Source organism: Excalfactoria chinensis, chromosome 2 (genome assembly GCF_039878825.1).
Source record: "Excalfactoria chinensis isolate bCotChi1 chromosome 2, bCotChi1.hap2, whole genome shotgun sequence".
Lineage (NCBI taxonomy): Eukaryota > Metazoa > Chordata > Aves > Galliformes > Phasianidae > Excalfactoria > Excalfactoria chinensis.
The window spans coordinates 33,611,593-33,623,940 of NC_092826.1; the positions used below are offsets into that span (position 1 = coordinate 33,611,593).

General features: G+C 39.6%; 1 long non-coding RNA gene across 1 annotated transcript in view; it reads left to right on the plus strand.

Moving 5' to 3' along the window:
* Positions 1–242: 242 nt before the first annotated feature.
* LOC140248817 (uncharacterized) overlaps positions 243–12,348 on the plus strand; it is a 78,336-nt gene continuing 66,230 nt past the window's right edge. The window contains exon 1 of the long non-coding RNA XR_011902891.1: positions 243–322. This is a non-coding gene — a long non-coding RNA (uncharacterized lncRNA). The remainder of the gene's footprint in view (positions 323–12,348) is intronic.

Genomic DNA, 12,348 nt, shown 5'->3' on the forward strand with positions numbered 1-12,348 from the left:
CAACACAATCATGTTTGTAATCAAAAAGTGAGAACGCTTCCAGCAAGGATTTCTGCTATTGACTATGTTCTGCCATCACTGATGTCACTAATGGACCTGTATTACTTCAGAAGAGGTGCAGCATTTGAGAATATGTAAGATTTTGAAAAAAGAGGAGTATCTTCAGTTTAAAATCAGCAAAACAGATTCACAAAGGACAAGTGGAATCTGGATTTAAACGTGCCGGGTAGAAACAGGTAGAAGAAGAATCAAGTGGTTATAATGTGTCACGTACTCTATCTCAACAAAATGAGGCTGCTGCAAAAGTACAAATCTCACACTGGTATGTATTTAAGAGCAGTGTTGGATGTACGACAGAGGAAAGAAATTATTCTGCTCTACTTGCCACTGAAGAAACCTCAGTGGAAGAACTGTATCCAATCTGGGGCACTGCATTTAAAGACAGATTTATACCAACTGGAGATAATCCAGAGGAAAAGAACAGAAATGAACAGTTTTTAGTAAGTATAGCCAAGGAAGAATGGCTGAATGAACTAGCTTGATTTACATTAGTAGAACAGGAGGAAAGAAGGGAGAACAGAATGACCTCCCAGTCTGTAAAATTTTACTATAAGGAGGAGCTGATTGGTTATCCTGAGTCCAAAAGAAGGTCCAGAAGAAATCAGCCTGCTTCACACAAATGAGATGTGAATTATACATGAATGAGAGAAGTCAAGCTATACAAGATAAAAATTATTAGAGAAAGACAATGAAATGCAAGTCAAATTTCAAATAATGAAGATTTTTCAGGACAGCTCAGGTTTAGGTAGGATGACTTAGGAATCCTAGTTCATTAAGGGTGTGAATGAGGTGACCTCTTGAGATGCCTTCCAGCACTGTTGTTTCAGAAAGATGAATTCCATCTTCTTTCTTTTCCAAAGGAGAAGAGTGATGGTTATGGGGTTGTCCTATCTATAGTGCTGAGGTGGCAAGAAAGGGTGGTGTTTTAAACTTAAAACTAATTATCTTTTGCTATGTGTGCTCCTAACATTCTGTTCCATGTACGGGCATCACAGAGATTGGCAAGAATTTTATATCGGAACAAAGGCAACAAGGTTAGAATGCTGGAAGAGATTCATAATCCATATCACCTAGAATATGGGAGTCTGAATTCCTCTCAATTGTGTAATGTAAATCTCAAACACTATATTGAAATACATCACAGTGCTTTGATGTTTCATCTACAGTTTTCATTGAGAAAAAAAAAATAAGAAGAAGAAAAAAAAAATTGTGTCAGATCTCCATTGGAGAATGGTGAAGACCGCCTACATTAAACTGTGCTAACTCTCCTAATGTAGGCTGACTTTTTTTTTTTTTTTTTTTTTTCCTTTTTTTTTTTTTCTTTTCAAAGAGGCCTAATGTATTTACGGGGGTTTGAAATTTTTGCCTGGAGACTAAATCATATTGTCATGCAAAGATCCCTCCAATCAGACTGAAACAGCCAGCTAACTTTTGCAAGATGACTTTCTGCAACAGGGATCTCCTCCAAGAATATCTCTGCCTTTGAGGGGCTACAGGACAGAGTGAATATGAAAAAGAAAAACTTGAAAATGTTTCCCTTCTAGCTATTCAGCAAACAGGGAATCTCTGAATCAGCACATTAAAACCTTTTTCCAATCAACACATACTAATAATTAATTCTGTGATTCTGTAATTAGGAAAGACTGGAAAGTGCTATGTAGAATTTTTCTGGAAACTGCTGTCTGAGGCTGCTTTAATCTCGATATGACTGTGTTTGAATAGGGATGCGTAAGTCACTATCAATTTTCATCAAGTTGGACCAAGCCTGTTTATCCTTTTGCTGTATGTGACGACACGCATTGCAGTCTAGGTGAAAGTGTCCCATCCGCCTCCTAGAAAAGCTTAATAATTTATTTGTAGCCCATCTCATTCTAGACTGTTGCACACTGTTTACGCGCTGTGCTGCACAGCCAGCTCTTAAAGCAGCAGTACTCTGTGCTACGAATAGTTTTGCCTGACATCCGTCTGATTTTTTATTATATCCGTATGTATCCAGTGTGTGCTGTCACATTTTCAAACTGAAAAAGAATGAAGAATTAATGCTGGAGGTGTTAGGGAGAAATGTCATTACCTGGATTCAACAGACAAGTTACAAAAGCAACTTCACCCCAATACCATCAAGGCAACGGCACAGGGAAAACAAGCTGTCCACCATATAGCTTTTATGTATGATGTTAGGACTGCAAAACTAATGGCAGATTGCAAGCTTCCTCCTTTTGTTGTTGTTGTTGTTCTGAGCCCTTTTTGCTGTATGGTTATGCATTCAGCAAAGCAAAACAGTTTTCCCTTTTTCTTCTTAAAAAGGAGTTTGTGGATCTCTTCTAGCAGACCTCTGTGTTGCTGTGCTCCTTTGAGGTGTTGCACCTGAAACTGCAGTGAGATGGACCAGGGAAAGCCATGTAGCCTCAACCCTCTATGCTTTCTGGCTTTGCATTTGTTTGCTTACTTCTCCAGCTGAGCATCCTACATTCCATTTCAGGCTCTATTTGTCATCTCTGCATTCAAATCTTGAAGCTTGTAGGGTACAGCTTGTCTGTGATTCAGCAGTTCTGTCTGCAGCATGCCTGCAGGATAAATTCTCTTAACTCCATGGCAGCACCTTTACTATCCATGCTGCTTCCCACAGAGGCAAGCTGCTGTGCTGCAAAGGGACCTGATCACATATTTGTTGCATTGCTGCCAGTCTGACACCTCCTAAAATTGAAATTACCTCTATCTCTACACCCTTTTATCTCTGTACACTATATATATGTCTCTATAAACTTTTTTTCACTCTTCTATCTCTATACACTTTAAAAGCATATTTTTATAGGATTTTGTGAAGTACCATTCCTTTTCTCTGAGTACTTCTGAAGACCCCAAATTCAGGAGCAGATGAACACTTCTAAGCTATGTAAGATTGTTTGGGACTGCAGAATTCAGCCATAGAGCTGGGCATGCAGCCTCTCCTATCCAGTACCCCAGTTTCACCCTTGCAAGAAATGAAATTACTGAACGAAGAAAAAAGATGATCTGACAGCTTCAATGACTTGAGGGGCTATCCAGTGCTGGGTAACTTCACAGCTATGCAGACAGAAGGAGAGTTCATCTTTTTCACATTATTAACTTCACAGTGTTTGACATCAGTGAGTTTTCCATCCTCTGCCCCAGCTTCTTTGCACTAAAACGCACCTCCTCCTCCCCTCGGTGCCTCCCTCATCTTTCAGTACTGGCAGTGCCCATGCTTTCCCTTTCTAAGGCACACTGTGAATTTTAATGTTTTCATTTTTTGCACTGAAGAACTTGAATTTCTGCAGGGTGCCTGGGAGGTCTTAGTGGCACGTGCAAGTTGGGAACATGCAAGTGTTTTTTGTGGACCTTAGATTTTGCCTGAGATTTAGGGCACCGAACAGGGTGCCCATTGATGTGGTTATTTCTACCTACCCACCGTCCAAGTATTTTGGTAACCAAGTAGTTAGCATAAACATGGATTCTTACACCAATGACTGGACTGTCATTAGTGTCTTCAGTGATGTGAGGATAGACAGCAAGAAAATGAATTTGCCATTGCAGGGTCCTATGTTCATAGAATCTAGGTTATTTTTTCCCCTTCTTTTCTAAGTGAGTACAAGGTATGTTTTTGCTGATCATCTCTGCAGTGCCAGAGATACATTCCCTGAGTAGCCAGTCATAAACATACCTATATAACCCTCCAGAATAACCTCAGACTGTCATCTGGGAATCATCCTTGGCCTCTCCTAATGCCCAGCTGTGCCTAGGCATTGCCTGTGGTAGAGAGAGTTGGCCTCGGCCAGGCAGCACCAGGAACAGTGCCAGCAATATAACCACATGGGCAACTCAGTGCCAGCACTTGGGGCTGTGATCAGTGTCTGCTGGCTCTGCCTGGACAGACGTTGCCCCAGGGAAGTAGAGGTGGATGGTCCTGAAACATGCATATATCAGGAGCCCAGCAAAAAAGAAAAGCTCACAAGTCCTGAGGAAAGGGGGCATGCCTGTTTAGAAGTGGAGATGCACATCTACTATGCAGTAAGTATAAGAAACAGCAGGGAAGGCCATACGGCGGCATGGGAACTGGCTTTGCCAGAAGCCAGAGAAAATAAAGGGTCTTTGGCAACAATATGTTGTGATATACATTTTGTAGAGCTTGTGCTATTTGTACCTATAATCTCGTCAAGCTAGCACAATTATACCAGCTGATACTCTAACTGAGCTTTCATTTTGCTGCACAGACAGCACAAATGCTGAATTGCCTACAGTGCAAGCAGGAGCTGCCTCCTGCAAGCACATATTGGCTCAGACCAGAGGTCCCTTTAGCTCATTTCTCTGTCTCTCATAGTGGCCCACAGCAGATGCTCAGGGAGTTGCAGGGCATGCATCATATATCCCAAAGACAGCAGCTGAGCAAATCTGGGACAAGGAAGACTTAAATGACAAAGGGTGTTTATCGTTTTTCATGTTTGGGTTTTGTCCATGTGTTCTGGCAAAGGGAAAAAGTTTTCTGTTTGCATGCATCACATCACTCCTGTCATACAAGCAAATGACTCTTTCTGGCCTGTTGCAGCACAACAGCAGAAGCAGCAATATCCAAAGCAAATGTTGCTGCATATTGCTCTATAGTTCTGCCCCTTCACACAAGTAACACTAAGGAAGCAAGAGAGGCTGTGTTTTTTTTTGTCATTTTGAGGCAAGCTTTTTAACAGGATTCAGGTCTTTTAACACCTTCAATTTGAAGGTCACCTAAGGGACTGGGATCCACAAAGTTATAAACAGCCCAGGTCAGTCTTGGAAAAGAGCATCCTCCTCCATCATCCTCTTCCTCCAGTGCAACACTGGTGGGGAGCACTCTGCACACAGTACTCTGCTGCCATCTTGCAGGCCCCAAACTTCCCATTGCTCTTGGGAGCTGTCAGACATCTCAGGGTAGGTGGTAGGATCCATCTGCTTTGCAGTACTCTATTCTTACTCAGGAATAAGGAAAAAATACTAGAGGGCAAAAATGTGTGGGATTTTCCACTTCTTTTGCCTGCTTCCAACCCCTAGAATTTTGTCTGACAGGGAAAAGAGAAAGCAGGAACATGAGTGAAAAGTGAAAATGAGCAGGGGCCAAGGACAATAGCTTGCTTATACATCTAAGCTGGTACTTTGAGGATCCTTGTGCAACATTCTGGCTCCTGAAGAGCCTCAGCAATTTAACAAATTTTTCTCTTTGTCTCACTCTTTCTCTCCTTTACAAATCAGTGATCATAAAGCTTGGCAAAAAACATGGCAAGACAGCCATAACCCATACAGGAGAAAGCTCTTGCCCATATATATGTGTGGGGAGGACATTTTCATCTACTTACGTGTTTCTGCCTGAGTTACTCTCTAAAAGTCTTGGGTTAAAACAGTACATTTTTGAGCTTTATCTCAGTTAATATTTCAGCAAGTGGAAAACTACAAACCTTTAAAAACACCAAGGTTTTGAAGCTACCTTCTCTGCCCATCTGATAGCTTTTCTATCCCCCAACATTCCCTCAGCTCACAGCACATATATAGATATTATTAATCACATTAATATAATGAGGCAGGAAGCAGAAATTGTACTGGAAGACTCCTCCTATATGTGCCTTAAAAACATGCCTTGTATGTGAGACTGCCATCTCAGAGCAGTCCAGCCAGAGTGGGTAGATAAGGACAGACCCTTCTGTGCCATTTGATGCCAAACACAAAGTCTCGGTGCCTGCAGTCATTTTGCACCATTCTGGATCCCTTATGGGAAGAAAACTGGGATGGACACCTGAATATCAATGGTGGTGATGAGGCTACCAGCATCACTCAGTGAGGTCCACATCCCTACAGCAAGCACCTCTGCCCTCAGCTCAGCCCTTAGCTCCGTTCCTCTATGGTATTTCCCATCCCCTATGCTCTTTATGCTTCAAAAGCCTTGCCTTCCTTTTTGCTTTCCCCGTCTCTCCCTTTGTCCTTTGGGACTTCTCTATGCTTCTTCCCTTTGGGCTTCCTGTCTTCCCTCCAAGCTGGCACTTCCGACAGCAGGAATTTCAAGATATGGCACACTCATGCATTTTATATTAGCTCTTAAGCCTTCTGACTTCAGGAGGGTGCACAAACTAGCAATGTGGTAGCCCAGGAATGCACCTGGAAGTAAGAGAAGAGTGGTGGGGGGAAATTAAATGCTTAGCAACAGGAATGCCACATTTTTGAAGAATTAACTAGCTATTCATTCAATCTGAAAGGGTTATTGAATTAAGAACTCACGTTAGAATTAAAGAGATGGGGGGGAGGGTGGGCGGATGTTGGCAGGAAGCACTTGTTGGCTAAAGGCTGAGGATAAACCCAGCATTTCTTTATCACTGCCTAGGGAAAAGAGAAACCTTAATTACAATACTTGTCTTTGAATAATATTTCAGTCATAACAGCACATTTCTCAGATTCTGCATGATAAGTGCATTAATATTTATTCATTTTCTATGACCTTTAGATAATTCCTAAGGGTCCTTTTTTCCTAATGTTGATGGTTGCTCACTTTTTATGCTCCCTCTGTACACTGGTCCAAAGCTTGATCGCCATATATCAGCATGCTTTTTATCTTTAAAAGTGCAGCCCAGTGAGTAGGGTGAACTAAATCTGAAACTGACTTTGCTCTCACAGCTGAAAACTCATCTTTAGGGACAGAGAACTTCTACCATGGTGAACCTTGGTGGAGACTATCCTATTCCTGTTGAAAATGATAGGACTGGGAAAGATTTGCACCCATCCTCTTTAGATTAGTTTTCCTCCCTGTTGTCAGTTGCAGGTACTTAATCTTTCACTTTGTTAACTCTAATCCAAATGTTACTTGCCTTATACAGTGCTGGAGACTGCAGTAGTAAGACTATGGCCCTTTGATTTCACTCATTATACTTTTTCAAACATTTTTATTTGTACTTCCAGTGCCTCAGAACTGCATTCTACACTCTAACAACAACAACAACAACAAAAAGATTAATATGCTTATAATTTGTCTTTATACATTGGATTTTAAAATGATGGGTGCTCAGTGATTTTTACAATTTCAGCAGCGGCTAGATGAGCATTTCTGTCAACATTAAGGCCTTCTTTTAAGGCCTTAATATTTTGAAATATTCAGTTTTGATGACAATCAATCTACAGAAATTCTTATTGTTTTCCAGTTATAAAAAAAATAGGGTAAAGAAAACTGAATCTGAATATTGAAACACTGACACCTGGCTTGACTTGACAAAAACAACTTACAAATTATATTTTGAGAAAAATGGCTTTTCAGTTTATAAGTCTGAGCTAGATAATATCATCATCTTCAAAACAATTTACAGAAGCAAAGACAAACCTACAGCCTTCTGAGTAATGTCTGTGTATATGTTTGCAAAAAATCAGAGGCTCCAAATTTCTAGAAGCAAGAGCATGTGAATGAGGGCATGTATTCTTCCTTCTCTTTGATATGCCATATACTGAACTCTTAATCATATTGTTCAGTGTTTGGGGATAAAAATACGATTGTGAGGGGAGTGTAATGCCTTTGCACAAACAAAAGTCTCTTATCTGCAGTAATTTAGTGAATAGATTATGTGATGATATCTGAGGTGCTGTGCTTCACCCATGGAAGATCTACCCCCCAACTTTATTTTTTGGCTCAGTAATTTCAAGAACGTTGACTGATAACTTGGCAGAGAGATGCCAGCATGGGACATTTATCTATGTATTGGTGGATATCAGTCTCTTTTTCAACTAAACAATTTAGAAAAAAACAAAAGACACTATCTTTCTGGATGGTTGTATTTCTTTCACAAACAGTGTCAGCAGATAAGGGTACATTTCTGTCCTCAGCTAAAGAGTATTTTATCATGAAAAGGTATCAAACTATTATCTAGTCACATATTTATTCCAGTGTAAAAAAAAAAAAAAAAAAAAAAAAAAGCTTTTTAAAAGCTGAAAGAAAAAATGCAACAGCCTGGGTATCCTAAAGTCTTCTACAAACAATACGACAGAGCAGTAGTGACACTTTTAAATACTGGGATACTGGGTGAGAGATTCTTTCATAAATAGAAGACACAAGTCTTAAGATCCAAATTGATTTCAAACGTGTTTAGAAGCTGGGAGGAGTCCTGGCTTTAGCTGCAATGATTTCAATGAGGAATACTCAATGAGGGAACAGGAAAGGTTGTTTTGTTGTTTTTTTCCTTAGCATAGGCTCTAGTATTAAGCCTGCTTCAGACTATATAAATGACCTTGGACTTGGTAATTTATAATCTGATTTTCAGCTATTCTGTGTATTCACAATAACTGCAGAGTTTTCTTTAGAAACAAGGGTGTCTGCTATACCCATATCATAGCCACTAAATAGATCAAAACCCTTTCCAAGACAGGAGCCCCAAATCCCTCCCAGAGTTCGGTGCCAAGGCACCTCAGAGCACTAAAATGATGGATTTCTTCCCGGGAGCAGATTACTGGAGCATAAACGCCGCGAACACCTATCTAACAGCTCACCAATCGCTGATGTCATATCTGGAAATCAATTCAATACATCTGATTGTTTCAGAGTGTCTCATTTCAAAGACAAAACATGAGATTGCACCCTCCTGTACATGAGAAACAATATTCGGGCTGACACAAATAAACATATTACGTGTTTTGTAGGTACATATCTCACAGCATTTGTCTCACTAGCAATACCTCTGTCTCTTTGGCTCCCAGGTGACAGTATTCTTTGAATCTCGTTGGTTAGAGAACCTATCTCAGTGACCAACAAAATATGCTATAGCATTTATGCTGGGAGCAGACATGCCTTACATGTAGTTTAGCATGCAGTACAACTTTCCTCTTAATCACATGAAAATCTAAATTCACAGCCACCGTTAACATTAAAGGGAGGTGAAAATCCTTCATTAACCCATGCAGCGACTTTCTCCTGGCTATAATGATGAAGGATAAACACAGCAACCTCGACTAATATTTTATTTCAATTAGAGTAAAAGCAAATTGAATACAACACAGGGAATTCACAGAAAATTAAACAAGATCTATGTATGAACCTGTAAAACCACTCTGAGGCCATTTTAATTCTTCATCAGGCTGGGAACTGTACACATATTTCTTTCTTTATTTATTTCATTGAGTGCTCATGTTTCATTCCTGGCCAAGCCTGCATGTATTGATTCCATCTCATGTTCAGTGAAGTGTGCATGTGCAAATGTCTAATGGGAGTGAAGACCTGAAAGATAAAATGGTTGTTTTTGGCCAGACCACACACCCTCAGAGATTTTCCTGGCCCAAAGAGGATGTTATTGCACAACTGGCACAACCTTTCTCTGAAGCCTAGAGGGGGACTCATGAAGCAACATTTGTGCATTGCAGCTGAGAAAAGCTCTAATTTGCACTGCTTATCTCTGATCCATGCACAACAGATCTGAGAGGAGGATTTTGCCCTTAATTTGTTCCCTGGTGTCTACACATTTTGAACGTGTTAGATCAATGCATGATGCTATGTTCCATATGTGTTAGAACAGAGACCTAGCTAGGTATGCTGAAGATGAAGGGGGAAGCCTCAACTTTGAACCTCCTGTTTGTAAAACAACTTTATACATTAGGCAGACAACTTTATAAAGTGAATTATTTAGAAAGAAAGACCAAGGTACTTTCTGTGTGAATGAACACAGATTTAGTTCTTAGTTAAAACTTGGTGATTGGCAACTAATAAGGACGTCTGTGAGTTTGTTGGGCTTTGCAAATCCTGCTTTGCTGAAAGGAAAGGAATTGCTGTTCTTAACATGAAAAGCCTTTGTAAAGCTGAAGCTGTGTGGTGGAATGAGATCCTCAGTTCCATCGTTCAGCGTCTTCTCCAGTTTTCTGTGGAAAAAAGAAAAAAATAGATCTCTTTAGAGCTGTTTTTTATTTAGCTAAGAGTTTCTTTTGGGAGGACAGGAGGGTGTTAGCTCAAGAATTCACTTGATAGATTTCAGATCAGCAGCTAATCTGTCACTTCAAGGGGTGACAATGACAGGAGGGAAGGACTTCCTAATTTATTCATAAAATACTTTATCTGTCAATTTCATTTATTTAGTTCATTCTTCATAGGTAAAAGTATTGAAAAAAGGAAATTAATCCTGACCTTGGAGGTGAGAAGCAGAATGCTGATAATTCCAGCTATGGGGACACAGGTAGGCCAGGACTTTTTCACCCAAGAGTGTGGAAAATATGATAGACTGATCTCATACATTTTACCCCCTGAATTCTTTTTGATACCACGATTCTGCAGAGGCTTTACTGGCCTTTTAGCAATACTTACTAGAAGTACGTATGCACTACAGCTGGTGACGTACCAAAAATGTCTGTGGCACTCTTTGCCTCTCCTTGTGGAGTTGTTGTCAGTGAACAGACTACATGATGACAGAAATACCAGTTTCCTAAAGGATTTTTTCCATGAAGTTTAAGAATTGACATATATTTTACAGCAAGTTGCTGTTTGTATTAAGTTCAGTACAACCTTGAAAAAATACTGTATAATTTGCTAGGCAAAAACTTTGAGCAGCAAAAATTAAATGACCAAAAACTTAACATCAATTTTCACTTGGAATTTACTTGCACTAGGACTTTTACATCCTTAAATCTTAGGTGGTGCATTATGCACTATGTGCATAGTGCAATTCCATATAATCATATTTTGATTTCATAAGTTAAAAATGGAAGAGTGCTTTGTTGCTCGGAGTTAATTCCTCAGCGCTGAACAAGAGTCCATGTCTTCAACCAAACAAGAGGCGCTATGACTTTTCTTTTAACCAAAGACTTTTTCAACGTCAGAATTTGGTAGTAATCCTCAGTACACATCAGGAACACTGAGTCTGTACAGAGTAGAATATGAAGATTATAGAAGATGACACAGTTTTGCAGTTTTCAGAGGAAGCTCGATCAGGAAGTGAATAATTCCTTGATCACTTTCTTGCATTTTTGCTTCCTTGCTTGCACCCTCTCCCAGACTTCATAAATCCTGTCTTCCATTTAGTTCATTTTTGCAGCCGGTCCCTGCTTTTCTCTTCCAAATTTCAATCTTAAAAGTTCAGATTATTTATAGTGGTGAAAAAAAACCCACAACACTTTAGATTATTCGTTACAGCTACACTAAATCTTGTTAAAATGGAAATCTTCAGGAAATGAAGCTCCAAAGAGAGCCTGAAATGTAACTTTTAAAATATAATTTGATTAAATTTGAGTTTGTTTTGCTGGATTTTTTTTTAGCAGACTTTGAAAAGTGTACCTTTGCATTAGTCTGCTTTCTTGTCATGTATCACAACTTTACACTAACAGTGTAGATGGGCTGATGGTTAGACTAGGTAATCTTAGTGGTCTTTTCCAACCTTAACAACTCTTTGATTCTATGAAGTACTAACATTTCTCACAATATGGCTGTGAGAGTGGACATAACAGTATCCATTTTCTTAATCTCTTTCTTGGAACACTGAATACATCCTCATCCAACCTACCTGTCAAAAGGAAAAGGGAGCAGCTAGGCTCATGTATTTCCTGTGAACAAGTCTGTTTTTTTGAAGCATGGCAAAAGATTATAGCACAGGGTAATAGAGAGCTACCATTAAAAGGAAAGGTTTTTCTTATGTGAAAGTCAGATACATTCTTCAGTTTTGAAGCTCTCTTTTTATAAAGCAATCTCTCCTTAGAGATAGAGGAATAGAAGGTAACAGCGCACTGTGTAGCTTGTACAGATTGGCAGCACTAGGGACAAAGTTAGAGTTTTCTATGATTGCTTTACATTTTCATTGTAAATCCCTCAGTTTTCCTCCTATAGAATACTAGAATGGGGAGAACAGTAAATAAATTGGACTTATCCCATCCCAGAGCAGAGATGCAGCCAAAGTACAGATCAGGATTTGGTTACTGGGAACTGTTCCCTCATCCTCCAGGTTGGATAAGGGTGGAAAGTCTAAATCCCTCATAATTAGACCTCAGAGCTCTTCAGCTGGTTGTTTTCTTTTTCTCTATCCCTCATTGCTCAAACCAAGGCTTTCAGCTATGTTTCCCTGATCTAGTATTTTTCCCTTATTATTTGCCTTGAGCCTACGTATTTGAAATTGCCACAGGGCCTCCAGCTCAAATGTTTTTCAGGCCCAGAACTCTGAAATATCTAAAACTTATGAGAATAAATGCACTCAATACTGCCAATGTGACTTATGTCCAATACATACCACAAAAGCAAGTAGTGCAAGAAGATGATGTTGACATTAATAGTCTTTTTAAAACGTTATTTTAAAGAACATGTGAAGA